Raw genomic sequence first — 17,835 nt, forward strand, 5'->3', positions numbered from 1 at the left:
ATAGCTTTTAAATTTAGAACTTTTTCTCTGCCTTGGGCAGACATGGATTGTGCTGGGTTTTCCCCCCAATTTCATTAATCATTGTCTATAATCATTTGAGTTAAAGATAATAGTCCAAACTCCAGAGTTTATGGCTTTTATTTTGTCTGAATATATTTAGTAACAATTATAATTATTTTAATTTAACCAGTACTAAATAACTGCATGTCATGGCAGACTAAAATGTTGCATCCTGTTTTGAAAAATGTAAATGTACAATCATATCCACTCACCAGGATTATGCCTCCTGGCCACCAGCCTCTTCTTACTCCAGTTCATTCTTTATTCTGCCAGAGTGATCACCATTAAAAAAAAAAAAAAAAAAGAAGAAGAAAAGAAAGAAAGGAAAGGAAAGGAAGGAAGGAAGAAAAAAGAAAGAAAAAAAAAGAAGAAAGTAAAGAAAAGAAAGAAAAAGAAAAGGTCAGATTCTATTCCTCTGTCCACCTTCAAGTTCTCCTCTGGTTTGGAGCATAGACTCAGGAATTAAACCACTTGAGTTCTGGGCCTGCCATTTTCCTGCAAGTCATGTCACTCTCTGCCTCTCACTCCTAGTTTACAAACTAGATCAGCTCTTGAACTCCCACCTAGGAAGGTCTTGGGGTCTGATTAGAAGGAAGTGTGAGACTGTCAAAACTGCATATTTGCTTAGCAAGCACATGATTTTTCTCAGGATGCACAGTTTACTAGTGGGCTACTAATTGTGAGGAAACAGAACTCCCATCAACCTGAGCCATCCATTTCTGGCACTGCATTACCTACCTTTCAGAATTGTGAAGTTTTTTTTTGATCTTGGTGAAGAATGTAGCAGGTATTATTACTAATAAAGTACCCACGTGTAGGAATGATTGTTCTCTTTATCATTCATTCTCAGTTTCTAATGAGCTGCTTTTAGCAAGAGAGCAAAGAGTAAGGTAACCAGATTGCCTGTTCAACTGGTGTTTAAGGGAAAAGGTTGAGAATTTGGCCCTTAACTCTTTACCTTTCCTCAAACATACCATACAATTTGACAATGCTGGGCTTCCCCATATATGATTCTAGTTTGCAGGGCTTGCCTTATCTTCTACCTGGCAAACTCCCATACACGTTCTTCAAGACGTGTCCCAGCATGCACCTGCTTAGTCTTCCTGACACATAAGTTGCCATAACTTTCTTTACCCCATTAAACTGAATTATCTGATGGGAGAATCCTGTTCAGTGTTCCTAAATGTGGTAATTACCAAATGAAATTTTCTTAAAACTGAAACATCATTGTATTGTGATGTTGTTTCATCCCTGACATATTAAAAATACATATTTTAAAGGTAAATTTGTTCACGAGTGGACACTAAAACATGAAAAATACAGTGAGAGTCTAAATTCAGTATCATTTATGAAATTTGGAATATTCAAAATTAAATGTAAATAAGAACTATAGTTTATATTTTCTTTTTTAATGTTTTTATTTATTTTTGAGAGAGAATGCAAGCAGGTGAGGAGCAGAGAGAGAGGCACACACAGTCCAAAGCAGGCTCCAAGGCTCTGAACTGTCAGCACAGAACCCGACACGGGGCTTGAACCCACAAACCGTGAGTACATGACCTGAGCTGAAGTCAGACATTTAACCTGAGCCACCCAGGTGCCCCTATAGTTTGTATTTTCTAAAGATGTTTTTAAACATTGAGGCACATGTGCCCCTATGAATCATCACTCCTATATTTTTGGGATTAATTCCTAATAGTGCAATTGCTGGGTCGTAGGGTAATTCTATTTTTAATTTTTTGAGGAACCTCTACACTGCTTTCCAGTTTGCATTCCCACCAACAGTGCAATACGGTTCCCACTTCTCCACATCCTTGTCAACATGTGTTGTTACCCCAATGTTTATAGCAGCGCTATCAACAATAGCCAAATTATGGAAAGAACCCAAATGTCCATCAACTGATGAATGAATAAAGAAGATATGATTTATATATACAATGGAATACTACTTGTCAATAAGAATTAAATCTTGCCATTTGCAACAATGTGGATGGAATTGGAGGGTATTATACTAAGTGAAATAAGTCAGAGAAAGACAAATGTTTTCACTCATAATGTGGAATTTGAGAAACTTTTAACAGGACCATTGGGGAAGGGAAGGAGAAAAAAATAGTTTCAAACAATACAGAGAACAAACTGAGGGTTGATGGGGGGGCGGAGTATGGGGAGGGAAAATGGGTGATGAGCACTGAGGAGGAGGGCACTTGTTGGGGTGAGCACTGGGTGTTGTATGTAAGCGATGAATCATGGGAATCTATTCCCGAAGCCAAGAGCACACTGTATCTTAGCTAACTCAACAATAAATTATATTTTTAAAAATAAAACTACTTGTAAATTTTAAATTAATTATAAAGATTTTGTATTGTAAAGAGTATCTTCCAACCCAGATCTTATCTGGTTTCTATGGCAAAGTAAAGCATGCTGTGACTAGGCTAATAGTTTCCTTCTGCCCAATATTACATGTTAAGTCTTAAGATTGTCCATTTTACTTGAAAAGAGTCCAAGGTTTTCCAGGAGAATAAACAACAACCAAAAAGATCTAGATTCTTTTTGCCTCTGCATTGACTGAAAATGTAGTCAACAAGTCTGTCTTCCTCCATCCTCTGAGAAGGCAGAGTTCTTAAATGCTGATGAGAGGCTTACCTAGCAATTTCTTCCAGGCAACCTGACAAGTGGTACTGCATCTAAACAAACATGGCGTCCACAAACATTGTGTCGAGACCCCATCTCCATGAAAGGGCACAATTTTTATAGTATGAATCAACCTGAGTGGTTACTGCTCTTACTATTTAGAAGTTCCTAATCACCCCCACCATCACCACCCAAAGCACACTGGAATAATAAAACATTAACTATTTGGTTGGAATACACAAAAATAGGTGTGCAAATTACTAATTTGGGGAGTGAAATAGTTTTCAGACTTGAATCCCCATTTTAAAAAGATCTCACTTTTAAGGCAAAAATTCTTATTGATGGCCAAGATCAAGACTCAGTTTCCCAACAGAGTAAGTTAATTTTGAAAACAAAAGGAACGAAATGTTGAGAAAGGAGAAAATAGTCAAGTTTGGTTGGAAAAGAGGTTTTATGTGTTTTTTTTTTTTCTTTTGCGGGTGAGTTAAACGATAAAAATATTTTCACGGAAATATTCCCCAAAATTCCCTTTAAACAACTAGGTAAACTTGAAACATCCTGCATCTTCCCAATTTTGTACAAAGGCATGTGAAAGATGAGCTGTTTAATGATACCAGTTGTAGTTGTGTAAAAATCAAACAGCCCAACCAGAATTACTTGCATACATAACTCATTAACAAAACCTCCAAACCCTAGATAAATAGACTCAGGAGGAAAATTAAATTGCTTAACTTGTTCAAAATATGTTTTCTGAAGCACATGGCAAATGATTTAATTGATGTATATTCTAGAAGTAAGTAACAGTTTACTATTTGTGCTAACAGTTTGTGCTATTTTAATAGGCTCACGATGAGATGAAAGGTGCTAAAACCAGGTGTTTCTTTAGTGCTAGTGAAATTGTTAGAATTCTGAAAACTGCTTTCATACTAAAATTATTAACTAATTCAAAACTTAGCTTCAGAGTTTAGGGTAGTCCTACCAGCCCTTTTTGCCCTCAAAGTGAGACAGCCTAAGACCAGAGCAGAGATAACTCCTTACCTTAGATAATAGCCATATTTTCCCTCTCCCGTCAAGGGGCCCACTTACCTTTCACAGATTCCGAGACACTTCTGTTCACTTAAAACTTTTATGCCTCCTTTTGGGATGAGCACTGGGTGTTGTATGGAAACCAATTTGACAATAAATTTCATATATTAAAAAAAAAAAACAAAACACTTTTATGCCTGTATGTTTCTACCCCGATACTTGGCTGGTATCTCTGTAAACCTGAATTCTGACCTAGCCATTCTTTTGTAACTTTTGTCTGTTTCTACAACTACATTGTATCTCCAAGGGCATGGGTTATCTGTCCAGACTCTGACGTTTGCTCATATTCTGCAGTTGTGGTTTGGTTTGTCAAAATGTGATGTTGGGATTTAACCCTAAAGTTACAGTTTCACCTTCTGTGTCTGTGTAGGTCTTCTCTTCTTTGACTGCCCCTGATCTGCCTTCCTCCTAAGCTGCCCATAATGAATAAGAAAACTATACTGACTGCACTGCCTATAACTAGACTGTTAAGGGATGAAGTAGGTCCTTCTATAGTAAACCATTTGCGACTGTATTTCCACAACTGTGACATCGTTGTTATTGTTGTTGTTTTCTTAATGTAATTTCAAATACAGAAAAACCAAGTTCTTGGACAAATGTCAGGATCAAAATCATTCCATGAAAATTTATCATAAAAATAATTGGGAAGGGGTGCCTGGTAGGCTTAGTCAGTTGAGAGACCAAATCTTTTTTTATTTTTTAATTTAATTTTTTTAAATTAATTTTTTTAATTTACATGTAAGTTAGCGTATAGTGCAACAATGATTTCAGGAGTAGATTTCTTAATGCCCCTTACCCATTTAGCCCATCCCCCCTCGCACAACCCCTCCAGTAACCCTCAGTTTGTTCTCCATATTTAAGAGTCTCTTATGTTTTTGTCCCCCTCCCTGTTTTTATATTATTTTTGCTTCACTTCCCTTATGTTCATCTGTTTTGTCTCTTAAAAGTCCTCATATGAGTGAAGTCATGATATTTGTCTTTCTCTGACTAATTTCGCTTAGCATAATACCCTCCAGTTCCATCCATGTAGTTGCAAATGGCAAGATTTCATTGTTTTTGATTGCCGAGTAATACTCCATTGTATATATATACCACATCTTCTTTATCCATTCATCCACCAATGGACATTTGGGCTCTTTCCATACTTTGGCTATTGTTGACAGTGCTGCTATAAACATCAGGGTACACGTGCCCCTATAAATCAGCACTCCTATATCCTTTTGGTAAATTGCTAGTAGTGCTATTGCTGGGTCGTAGGGTAATTCTATTCTTAATTTTATGAGGAACCTCCACACTGGTTTCCAGAGCGGCTGCACCAGTTTGCATTCCCACCGACAGTACAAGAGGGTTCCCATTTCTCCACATCCTTGTCAACATCTGTTGTTTAATGAGTTGTTAATTTTAGCCACACTGACCGGTGTGAGGTGGTATCTTATTGTGGTTTTGGTTTGTATTTCCCTGATGATGAGTGATGTGGAGCACTTTTTCATGTGTCGGTTAGCCATCTGGATGTCTTCTTTGGAGAAGTGTCTATTCAATGTCCATTTCTTCACTGGATTTTTTGGGTGTTGAGTTTGAGAAGTTCTTTATAGATTTTTGGATACTAACCCTTCATCTGATATATCATTTGCAAATATCTTCTCCCGTTCTGTTGGTTGCCTTTTAGTTTTGCTGATTGTTTCCTTTGCTGTGCAGAAGCTTTTTATTTTGATGAGGTCCCAGTAGTTCGTTTTTGCTTTTGTTTCCCTTTGAGAGGCCAAATCTTGATTTCGGCTAAAGTCATGATCTCACAGTTCGTGAGATCCAGCCCAAGTCATACTTTGTGCTGACAGTGTGGAGCCTGCTTGGATTCTTTCTCTCCCTCTCTCTCCCTTCCCTCCCTTGCTTGCACACTCTCTCGCTCTCTCAAAATAAACAAACATTAAAAAAAAAAAAAGAATGAGAAAATACATTCCAAAGATATACATGAAAATGTTCTCTGATGAGGCATTGACATTACTACATTACCTCCATATGTTGTTAAATAGAAAATAACATATTAACAATTACCAGAAATATAAAGAAATTGGTAAATGGAAACAGATACAAAAATAACCAAGATGTTGGAAGTAGCAAACAAGAACTTTAAAATAACTATAATAAAGATGTGATATATGTACACAATGAAAATTATTCATCCATCAAAAGAAATAAAATCTTGCCATTCACTATGGATGGAGCTAGAATATATTATGCTAAAGGAAATAAGTAAGAGAAAGACAAATACCATATGATTTCACTCGTGGAATTTAAGAAACAAAACAGATGAACATAGGGGAGATAGAGAGGGAAACAAACCATAACGACTCTTAAAGAACAAACTGGGGGTTGATGGAGGAAGGTGGGAGGGAGATGAGGTAGATGGGTGATGGGTATTAAGGAGGACACTTGTGAAGACCACTAGGTGTTAGGTAAGTGGTGAATCACTGAATTCTCCTGAAACCAATATTGCACTCTATGTTAACTAACTAGAATTTAAATAAAAATTTGAAGAAAATAAAAATAAAGAATCAACAGGAAAAGTTTAGAATGAGTAAGAAATAAAGAATTTCAGGAACTATATGAAAATTATAAAAATAACCAAATGGAAATATTAAAACTAAAGAATATACTAACTGAAAGCAAAAACTGTTTTGGATGGATTAATGCAGAACAGAACTTAAAAATAAGTCAAAAATTTATCCAAAATAAAAGGTTTTTTACTTAATTAACAGGAACTCAAAAACCATGCGAGACAGACCCAAACAGAAGAGACAGAGAATGGAGCAAAAAAATGTAATTGAGGAAAGATGGCTGAAGTTATTACAAATTTGATAATAAAAAAATCGACTCATTAAGACAGAAATGCAGTAGGGAAACACTGGACTTAAAACCACACATAGAAAAAAACAAAATGATGCATTAGATCAGACGGGGACCTAACAGACATTTACAGCACATTCTGTCCAAAGATAACACAACACACATTCTTCTCAAGCACACATGAAATATTTCCAAGGACATATCATATATTAGGCCATGAAATAGGATAAATAAGAAGAAAACCACATGCATACCCTTAATAGTCAAGCTGCTAAAATTCCAAGATAAAAATAAATTCTTAAAAGCAACCATAGGAAAAAAGTCACATTATTAGGAAATGATGTGACAAGTAACAATTTCATTAGAAATAATGAAGGCTGGGAGAAAATGGGATGACATCTTTGGGGAGCTAAGGGATGGGGTGGGGAGGGACTGTCAAAGTTAGGATTGATACACAAGAAAATACCTTTCAAAAGTGAAGGCAAATTAAACATTTTCAGAGAAAACCAATTTGTCCATTGGTAACCTATACTGAAGGCATATTGAGGGAAATGCTGGAGGAATTTGCAGATGGAAATTCAGGTCTACGTACAGGAAGAAATGAGGGTTCTGGAGATGGTGAATAGAATATGTGGATAAATATAAAACAATTTATCTTTCTTAGAAAAATCAAATAGTTGTTCAAAGCAAAGTGATAATGTGCAGTGAGATTTGTAATGTGGGAATAAAATATATGTATAACAATAGGATGAGTGGAGTGTGTGGGAAATTGTATTGTTATAAATTTCTTACGTGTATGTGTGAATTAATGCAAAAAGATCATGATATATTAAGTACACATATTATAAGTCATGGAGCAACCACGTACACAAAAAAAAGAAATGAGGCTTAACTAAAAGCCAGTAAAAGAAGGGTGCACGTGGGTGGTTCAGTCAGTGAAGCCTCTGACTCTTAATTTCAGCTCAGGTCATGATCTCACGGTTCCTGAGATGGAGTCGCACACTGAGCTCTGCACCAGCAGTGCGGGGCCTCTCTGCCCCTCCCCTGCTCACGCATGCTCGCTCGCTCTCTCTTTCTCTCTCTCACTTTCTCTGATCTCTCAAAATAAACTTTTTCAAAGACCCCAAAAAGAGAAAATGGAAAAATAATACTATTGTCACCCCTCCTTGCCCAGAAAAAGTAAAGGTAGGAAAGGAGAAGAAAGGAACAAAGAACAGAAAGAACAGGTAGAAAACAAAGGAAGATGCTAGATTTCAACCCAACCATATCAATCAAGTTAAATGTAATGGGCTAAATTCTCTAAGGCAGAGAAATTGTAAGATAGGACAAAAAAAAAAAAAATCCAAGTATGAGCTTTTCCCAAGAGACACACTTTAAACATAAAGACAAGTTTTAAGTGAAAAGATGGAAAATGAAAAAAAATGGAAAAATGATATACCATGCAAACACTTAGCATAAGAAATTTAGTGTGTCTACATTAATATAAGATGAATGATACTTTTAGAGCACTATACACTACAAAAGCATTGTGGAATAGTCTACATAAACCAAATGCTGGCCCATAATTAAGTCAGCCAATTGTTAAGGATGGAGGTCATAGAAAATATGCTGTCTCACCACCAGATAATGATATTGGAAATAAATACTAAGCTATCTAGAAAATTAATGGGTCAAAGGAGAAAACTACGTGAGAATTTGTGGGGTGAAGCGAAAACCTCTTCAAGGGAGATTTATGACTTAAAATGCTTATTTTAGAATTTTTAAATTTAAATTTTATTTTTTGAGAGAGAGAGAGCAGGGGAGGGGCAGAGAGACAGGGAGAGCGAGAATCCCAAGCAGGTTTGACACTTGTGAGTACAGAGCCTGATGTGGGGCTCAAACTCACAAACCATGAAATCATGACCTGAGCCAAAATCAAGTCAGACGCTTAACTGAGCCACCCAGATGCCCCTAAAAGGCTTATTTTAGAAAAGCAGCAGTTTTAAAATAAATTGTTTAAACATTCTTAAGAAACTCATAAAAGAAGAGCAAACAACGCAAAGAAATTAAAATAAGAAGAAATCGGTAAAATAGAAAAAGAAAATCAAGGCAAAAGCTGGTTTTTGAAAAGTCTAATAGGGGCGCCTGAGTGGCTCAGTCGGTAAGTATCCGACTTTGGCTCAGGTCATGATCTCACCGTTGGTGAATTCAAGCCCCACATCGGGCTCTGTGCTGACAGCTCAGAGCCTGGAGCCCACTTCGGATATTGTGTCTCCCTCTCTCTCTGCTCCTCCCCCACTCACACTTTGTCTTTCTCTCAAAAATAAGTAAACATTAAAAAAATAAAATAAAATAAAAGTCTAATAAAAGCAGTAAATTAGCAAGACTGTTTTAGTTTGCTGGGGTTCTGTAACAAAATGCCACAAATTGTATATTAAAAAACAAATTTATTTCTCTGTTTCCAACAAGACACTGAAGCCCACTACAGCTTCTGTTTTGTGGGCTCAAGATCAAGAATATTGTAATATTTGTAAGATCAAGAATATTCCTAGAGCAACCACCTGAAGGTTCTGAAAAGTACATGAAAATGAGGGGATTGTGGAAGGAAGTCAGAAGTTGGAAAAGCAATCCATAAAGGGGTGGGTTTCCTGAGTTTCTTTTGTCTCACAGCTATGCTCCTAAGACCAGGCCCGCTTAAAGAAATCTCAATCATGTAGATGTCTAACCTCCAGTGGAGCCTTGTTTTCCTTTCTAAATGAACTGTGAAAGGGGAACCTTGCAGGCTGGAAAGTATAACAGGAATTCTGGAAAGGAGAGATTTATGGAAGGTGATTAATTAACTCAGCACAACACTTAACATTCACCTCTGAGTTGTGCATGAACAGGAGAAATCTAAAACATCATAACCTTTAATATTTAGACCATTGCTCAAGTCTCATACTAACCCCTGAGAAACACATGTGCAGGACAGACCCAAAACAATATAGCCAAAACACTGTGGCTTGAACTGAGATTTAAACCATGGCCCAGTTCTCAGACTAAATCTGAGCGGTGGATGTGTGGGAATGTCTGAAAGGAAAATAGAAAAGACTTTGAAAACAGAACTGAGATTGGAAGCACTGCCCATAGAAAGCAAGACAGAACTTTTGGTCTGAGCCTAAACTGGGTTGATTGGTTAAGGGAAAAAAAAAAAAAAAAAAAGTTAACATCTTCCATAGGATTATAAGAGAACTCACAGTCTCCATAGTATCACAGTCACAATTTCCAGGATAGAATCCAAAATTACTTGGCATACAAAGCATGAGGAATGTGTGACCAATTCACACAGGGAAAGAAAACTAACAGATTTCAAGACATACAGCTATAGTAATAAGATTGGTATTGGCAGAGGGATAAACACACAGAGATCAATGCAACAGAAGAGAGAGAAATAGTGTCACTCAAGGACGACCAATCAATCCTTGACAAGTTGCAAAAGCAATTCAGTGGAGAGAGGATAATGTTCAACAGTGGTGCTGGAGTAATGGGACAGCCATAAGCGAAAGAATAAGCCCAGACTTAAACTCACACCTCAAACAAAAATCCACTCAAAGTGAATCATAGATTTAAATGCAAAGCATAACACTATAAAACTAAAAGAAGATAACATAAAAGAATGAAACAGTGAAATTGCAAATGCTGGTAAGAATACAGAAAAACTGGATCTCATTCATTACTGGTACAGCCATTCTGGTCAATATTTGGACATTTTCTTTTATAACCATATATGCAATCATCATGCAACCCAGAATCACTCTTGATGTTTATTCTAGAGAAATGAAAACTTAGGTCTTCATAAAAACCTGAACATGATTGTTCATAGCTTTATTTGTAATAAGCCCAAACTAGAAACAACCAAAATGTCTCCCAATAGGTAAATGGTTAAATAAACTGATATATCCATATTATGGAATTCTATTCAGCAATAAAAAGGAAAAGGCCTTTTCCTTTACATATCCATAATTTATTTCCTTTATCCATAATATGGATATATCAGTTTATATTTATTTATATATGTATTTATACACACACATATATATATACACATATATACATATGACAACTTTATTGGATGTCAAGGGCATAGTACTGAGTGAAAAAAATCCAATTTCAAAAGGTCACATACTGTATGCTTCCATACATATAAAATTCTCAAAATGACATTATAGAAATGGGAAGCAAATTAGTGTTTTTCAGAGGTTAGGTGGTGGGCGCAAGAAGTGATATGATTATAAAAAAGCATAAGAGAGGTCTTTACGATGATGCAATAGTTTGGTATTTTTACTGCAGTGGTCATTACACAAATCTACACATGTGATTAAATGATACAGAACTATATACAGACATTGTACCAATGTCATGTCTTGATTTTGATATTGTACTATAATTACATAAAATGTAGTCATTGGAGTAAACAGGGTGAAAGATACATAGTGCCTCTCTGTACTTTCTTGGTAACTTTTTATGAGTCTATAATTATTTCACAATGAAAAGGCTTTAAAAGTTAAATATCTAATTACTGGATGATTTCAATAGCATAATAGCAATCTAAGAGGAAAAAAAGTGAACCTGAAGAGTGATAAATTATACAGTCTGAAGAACATGGTGGAGGGTGGGACTTTTAAAAGAAAGAAAAAGAACAGAGCATCAAGGACCTGTGGAACAATATTTTTAAATTTTTAACATACTTTTTATTGGGATCCCAGAAGGGGAAGATAAGATTGGAGCCAGGAAAATTATTTGAAGAAATAATGCCCTCACACATCCCAAACTTAGTAAGACATAAATTTACAGATAAAGGAAACGTGATAAAACCCAAACAAGATAAACTCAAGGAAAAAAACATTTAGTCACATTGTAACAAAACCACTGAAAACTACTTAAAAAACTTTTTTAAAAATCTTAATAGAAGGTGCCTGGGTGGCTTAGTTAAGGATGCGACTCTTGATTTTGGCTCGGGTCATGATCTCACCGTTTGTGAGTTCCAAGCCCTGAGTCAGGCTCCCCACTGACAGCATGGAGTCTGCTTAGTCTTTCTCCCTCCATCTCTGCCCTTCCCCCTCACACCTGTTCTCTTCAAAAATGTCAAGGTCATATAAAACAAGAAAAACCTAAGGACCTGTTCTAGATTAAAAGACAGTATAGCAACATGGAATTAAATTCAACATGTGATCCTGGAACATAATAATTTTTAAAAAGTTTCTTTTTTAACTTTTTTAATGTTAATTTATTTTTGAAGGAGAAAGACAGAGCGTGAGTGGGTAGGGGCAGAGAGAGAGGGAGACACAGAATAAGAAGCAGGTTCCAGGCTCTGAGCTGTCAGCACAGAGACTTATGCAGGGCTTCAACTCACAAGCTGTGAGATCGTGACCTGAGCTGAAGTAGGAGGCTTAACTGACTGAGCCCCCAGGTGCCCCATTATCCTGGAACATAATAGAACTCACTGGAGGGGATACCTGGGGGCTCAGTCAGTTGAGCGTCCAACTTCAGCTCAGGTCATAAACCTCATAGTTCGTTGGTTTGAGCCCCACGTAGGGCTCTCTTCTGTCAGCACGGAGCCCACTTCAGATCCTCTATCTCCCTCTCTGCCCCTCACCCACTCACAGGCACATGTGGGTGCCTGATCTCTCTCTCAAAAATAAATAAACATTAAAATATATATACGTATATATTTCCAAAAAATCTTAATAGAACTAGAGAAAAATGAAATTGCCTATGGAAAAACAATGATTTGGATGAGTTTGGATTTCTCATGTGAAGTCATGAAACCCAAATAACAATGAAAGGGCATCTTTAAAGTGCTAAAAGAAAAGAACTTTCAACCCAGACTTCTCTATGTAGCAAAATTATCTATCACAATAAAGGTGAAATAAAGACATTCTGCAAGAGATTTGAACAGGCATTTCCCCAGAGAAGATATATAGATGGCATATAAACAAGTGAAAAGATGCTTAACATAAGCCATTGTAATGATTTATGCAAACTAAAACCACAGTGTTAACACCACTATAGATCAATTGGAATGGCTAAAATAAAAATTACTGACAATAGCCAGTTTTAGTGAGGATGTACAGCAATTGGAACTCTCATCCATCACTAGTGGGAATGCAAAATGGGGTAGACACTTTGGTTAATAGTCTGGCAGTTTTTTATACAGTTACATATACACTAACCATAGAACCCAGAAACCTCACTTCTAGGTATTTCCCTGAGAGAGAGGAAAACTTATTTAATTCATAAATTCATAGAACCCATAGTATGATACACCCAAAAAAATGTTAGTTTTACCTGCCAAATTGTTAATTTTATTCTAATTTTTTTAAAAATCTGACCAAAAAAAGCCTTGAAGTTTTACTGCTGATATCTGCCTATCTATCACATACTTAAGGAACACATAATTCCAATCTTATAAAAACTCTTCCAGAAAATAAAGAAGGGAACATTCATGGATTCATTTCATGAGGCCAACATAAACTTGATACTAAGACCTATCAGGTTCAATAAACACAGATGCAGAAATCCTCACACACACACACACAATGTTAGCTTAAGAATCCAGCAATTTATAAAAAGAATAGTACATCTGGGATTTATCCCCAAAATTCAAGATTAGTTCAAAAATCAGTGAGTCATTGCTCAGTGGATACAGAGTTTCAATTTTGAAAAGTTCAAAAACTCTGTTACAGAACAATATGCTTCATATATTTTGATGGTCTGTCATTAAAAGTGTAAATTTTAATAATTTTTATATCTTCTTGCTGTATTGAACCTTTACTAGTATGTAATGTCTTTGTCTCTTGTAGCCTTTAAAAAATTTTAAGTCTGACATTAGTGTAGCCAACCCTGCTCTCTTTCAGTTACTATTTGCATCAAATATCTTTTTCCATTCTTTCACTTTCATCCTGTTCATGTTTTTGGATCTCAAGTGCATCTCTCTTACAGACAACATATAGTTGGATCATGTGTTTTTATCCATCCTGCCAATCTCTGTCCTTTTGATTGAAGAGTTGATCCCATTTACATTTAAAGTTTTTACTGATAAGGAAATACTAACTTATGTCATTCTGTTATATTCAATCTCCTTACTAGTAATCGGTCTCTTTACATTTTCTGTATCTTTTTAAATTTAAAAAAAATTTTTAAATACACACTTATTTTTGAGAGAGACAGAGTTGGCACGTGAGTGGGGAAGGGGCAGAAAGAGAGGGAGACACAGAATACAAAGCAGGTTTCAGGCTCTTAGCTATCAGCGCAGAACCCGACACAGGGTTCAAACCTACAAAATTCAAGATCATGACCTGAGCCGAAGTCAGATGTTTAAAAAATTGAGTCACCCAGGCGCCCCTAGATTTTCTATATCTTCATGATTTAGTTTCAGTAGCCTGTATGTGTCTAGGAATTTATTCATTTTTTAAAAAAAATTGTCATATTCAATATTCATTGAATTCAATTCATTCAATTATTTATAGTAATATGATCTTCAGTATTTCTGTAGTAACAGTTGTAATGTCTCCTCTTTCATTTCTGATTTTTTTTAATTTGAATTCTCTTTTTTCTTGGTGAGTCTAGCTAAAGGTTTGTCAATTTTTTTTTTTCAGAGAACCAGCTTTTAGTTTTGTTAATCTTTTCTCTTGTCATATTAGTCCCTATTTTATGTATTACCACTCTGATCTTTATTTCCTTTTTTCTACTAACATTGGGCTTAGTTCTTTTTCTGTTTTAGTTCTTTGAGGTATAACGTTAGATTTTTTTATTTGAGATCTTTCTTTTTCATAATGAAGGCATTTATTACTATAAATTTCCCTCTTAGAACTGCTTTTGCTGCATCACACAAATTTTAATAATGTTATGTTGCCATTTCGAGATTTTTTTCTTTCCTCTTTGATTTCTTCTTTGTCCCATTGGTTGATCAGGAGCATGTTGCTTAATCTCCACATATTTGAACATTTTCAGTTTTCTACTTATAATTAATTTCTAGTTTTATGCCATCAAGGTCAGAAAAGATATTTGATATGACCTCAATCTTCTTTTTTTTTTTTTTTGAGAGAGAGAGAGAGAGAGAGAAAACATGAACAGGGGAGGAGCAGAGAGAGAGGGAGACAGAGAATCCCAAATAGGCTCTGCACTGAACTCACAAACCATGGGGCTTGAACTCACAAACCCTGAGATCATGACCTGAGCTGATATCAAGAGTCAGACGCTTAACCAACTGAGTCACTCAGGTGCCCCCTGATTTCAATCTTCTTAAATCTATTAAGACTTGTTTTGTGGTCTAGTATATGATATATTCTTGAAAATATCTCATGGGTGCTTGAGAAGAATGTGTATTGTGCTGCCGTTGGACAGAATGTGCTATAAATGTCTGTTAGGTCCATCTGATCTAATGTAGTTTTGTTGTGTTGTATTTTGTTTTGTTTTGTTTTGTTTTTCTAATGTGTAGTTTTAAGTCCAGTGTTTCCTTACTGATTTTCTGTCTGGATGGTCCATCTACCCATTGTTGAAAGTGGAAAGACTCTATTAATTTGTAAGTTATAAGAGAAAACTACTAAGAAATTTTTCCCCTGAGTCTGTTTCAGGTCCTCTACCCCACTCCTTCTATACTTCACCCACCTGTGCTAGTAGTGCCCCTTTAAGGGATCAAGTGGGAGAAGCACCAGGTTGATGAAGTTGGTTCTCTGCTATAGTGTTATCAGCTCTGATTACATTGCAGCAGGCAGATGACTTACCTGAACATATTGGTACAATACTGCTGAAGCTGTGTTTCTCCCCCCTCTTCTTCACATCCTTTGGAGAAGTACCATGCTGCTGTTTAAAAGTGTGAAATGTGGAGCCGCACTTCCTGTATTCCCAGCCCACCATGTAGCTATTTAACCATGGGAAATTTAACTTAGCCTCTTCCTGCTTGAGTCTCCTCATCTGTAAAATGGATGTAGGAGTGTTTATTTGAAGGATTATTATAAGAACTACATAAGAATATTTGTAAAATGCTTAGATCAATACCTATGTGTGCCACCTTAATTGGATTCCTATTTCGTGTGCCTGGAACATACTAAGTGTGATATTTATATCCCTGAAATAAATCTTTCTCTGAAATAGAGGTGGCAAGAGTCCTTGGAAGAATAGGTCTTGTCTCTTTTCCTCTTCTCTCTCAATCCCTCTCCAATTTTCCCTTTTGCTACTTCTCACTCACTTAGCAAATATTTAGTGAGCAGCTGTGTGCCAGGTGGTGTTTTAGGCTGTGGTTATATTTTGAATTAAAAAAGCATTATCGGGGGCCCTGGGTGGCTCAGTCAGTTAAGCACCTGACTTCAGCTCAGGTCATGATCTCATGGTCTGTGGGCCCAAGCCCCGTGTCAGGCTCTGTGCTGACAGCTCAGAGTCTGGAGCTGCTTCAGATTCTGCGTCTCCCTCTCTTTCTGCCCCTCCCCCACTCGCACTCTGTCTGTCTCTCTCAAAAATGAATGAACGTTAAAAAAAAATTTTTTTAAGCATTGTTCTTGTCTTCTTACAATATAATGAAACAAATCAGTACTTGAACAGACTATTACAATGCCTTGAGGTGGGGAGAGGAGAGGAGAAGGCAGGATGCAAGGTATTTTGTGTTTATGCTGTTCCTTTGTTTCTCTCTCTGTCTCTCTGTCTCTGTCCCCTTTCTTTCTCTCTCTGTGTGTATGCCTCCCGAAGGAAATTAAGAAATTTTCTGGTCAAAGTACACAAAGAGCTAGCTATCTTCTATTAATAGAATAGGATAGGATAGGATAGGATAGGATAGGATAGGATAGGATAGGATAGGATAGAATAGAATAGAATAGAATAGAATAGAATAGAATAGAATAGAATAGAAAAACCTGTCTATTAGTAGACAGATTTCAATTATTACTGTTAGTAGCTAGTCTGAGATAGTCTGAGTGCAGTCAGTTCCAGCCAGCAGGGGGCAGGAGTGTCTAGCTGTACAAGTCATTGCAGTTCTTTTGGTCTTTCCAAAACCTGTGTTAAATAAGAAGTGCTTCTAATTTGATGTGTCAGATCTTTTCATTTAAAAAAAAAAAATTAATGTTTATTTATTTTTGAGAGACACAGCATGAGCAAGGAAAGGGCAGGAAGAGCAGGAGACACAGGACCCGAAACAAGCTCCAGGCTCTGAGTGGTCAGCACAGAGCCCTACTCGGGGCCTGGACTCAAAAACCTCGAGATCATGACCTGAGCCAAAGTCAGACACTTAACCAACTGAGCCCCCCAGGTGCCCCAGATCTTTTCGTTTTTCAGCTATGCAATTGGTGCATAGTAAAAAATGGCTATGGGTATTGTCATGTTAAAACTGGTAAATTAGAATCAGTTTCTGATTATGACTCTTGATTTTGATTTCCCACAAAGATTTGTCCTCTCCTTAGACCTCCAAACAAAAAAAAATCTATCTTCACATTCAGCAGATCATGTCAACTGGAGATAGGAATGGAGGGAAAAACATTTACTCTCAAGATATCAGGCCTCATCAGCTGGGCAACCTTGGACTGGCTTATTTAACTTCTCTGAGCTTTTGCTTAATATGTTTTCTTTCCTTTTTTTTCTTTTTTAATGTTTATTTATTTTTGAGAAAGAGAGAGACAGAGTGTGAGCAGGGGAGGGGCAAAGAGAGAAAGAGGGAGGCACAGAATCCCAGGCAGTCTCCAGGCTCTGAGCTGCCAACACAGAGCCCAATGCGGAGCTTGAACTCATCAAAACCAAAGGATCATGACCTGAGCCAAAGTTGGACACTTAACCAATTGAGCCACCCAGGCATCCCTGCTTGAGACTTTTTCGAAGACTAGAGTGGAGGTTATATTAGACTGACCAGGGAAACACACCGTTCAGGGACTGTGGACATTCAGAGGATACATCCAGGTTAGGAGCACCTGGTGACTCATTTGGATAAGCAGCCAACTCTTGATCCCAGCTCAGGTCATAATCTCATGGTTTGTGGGTTCGAGCCCTGCATCTACAGTGTGAAGTCTGCTTGGGATTCTCTCTCTCCCTCTCTTTGTGCCCCTCCCCCATTGCTCTCTCTCCCTCTCTCTCTCTCTCTCTCTCTCAAAATAAATAAATAAAAACTTAAAAAAAAAGAAAGAGGATTCATCCAGTTGACATTGAAGAGCTAAGCCACAGATATCACCTTGCTGCCTAATATCTTGGCTTTCTGCACTCACAGTGGTTACAACAGAGAGC

The sequence above is a fragment of the Acinonyx jubatus genome, chromosome B4 (assembly GCF_027475565.1).
Source record: "Acinonyx jubatus isolate Ajub_Pintada_27869175 chromosome B4, VMU_Ajub_asm_v1.0, whole genome shotgun sequence".
Taxonomy (NCBI): Eukaryota; Metazoa; Chordata; class Mammalia; order Carnivora; family Felidae; genus Acinonyx; species Acinonyx jubatus.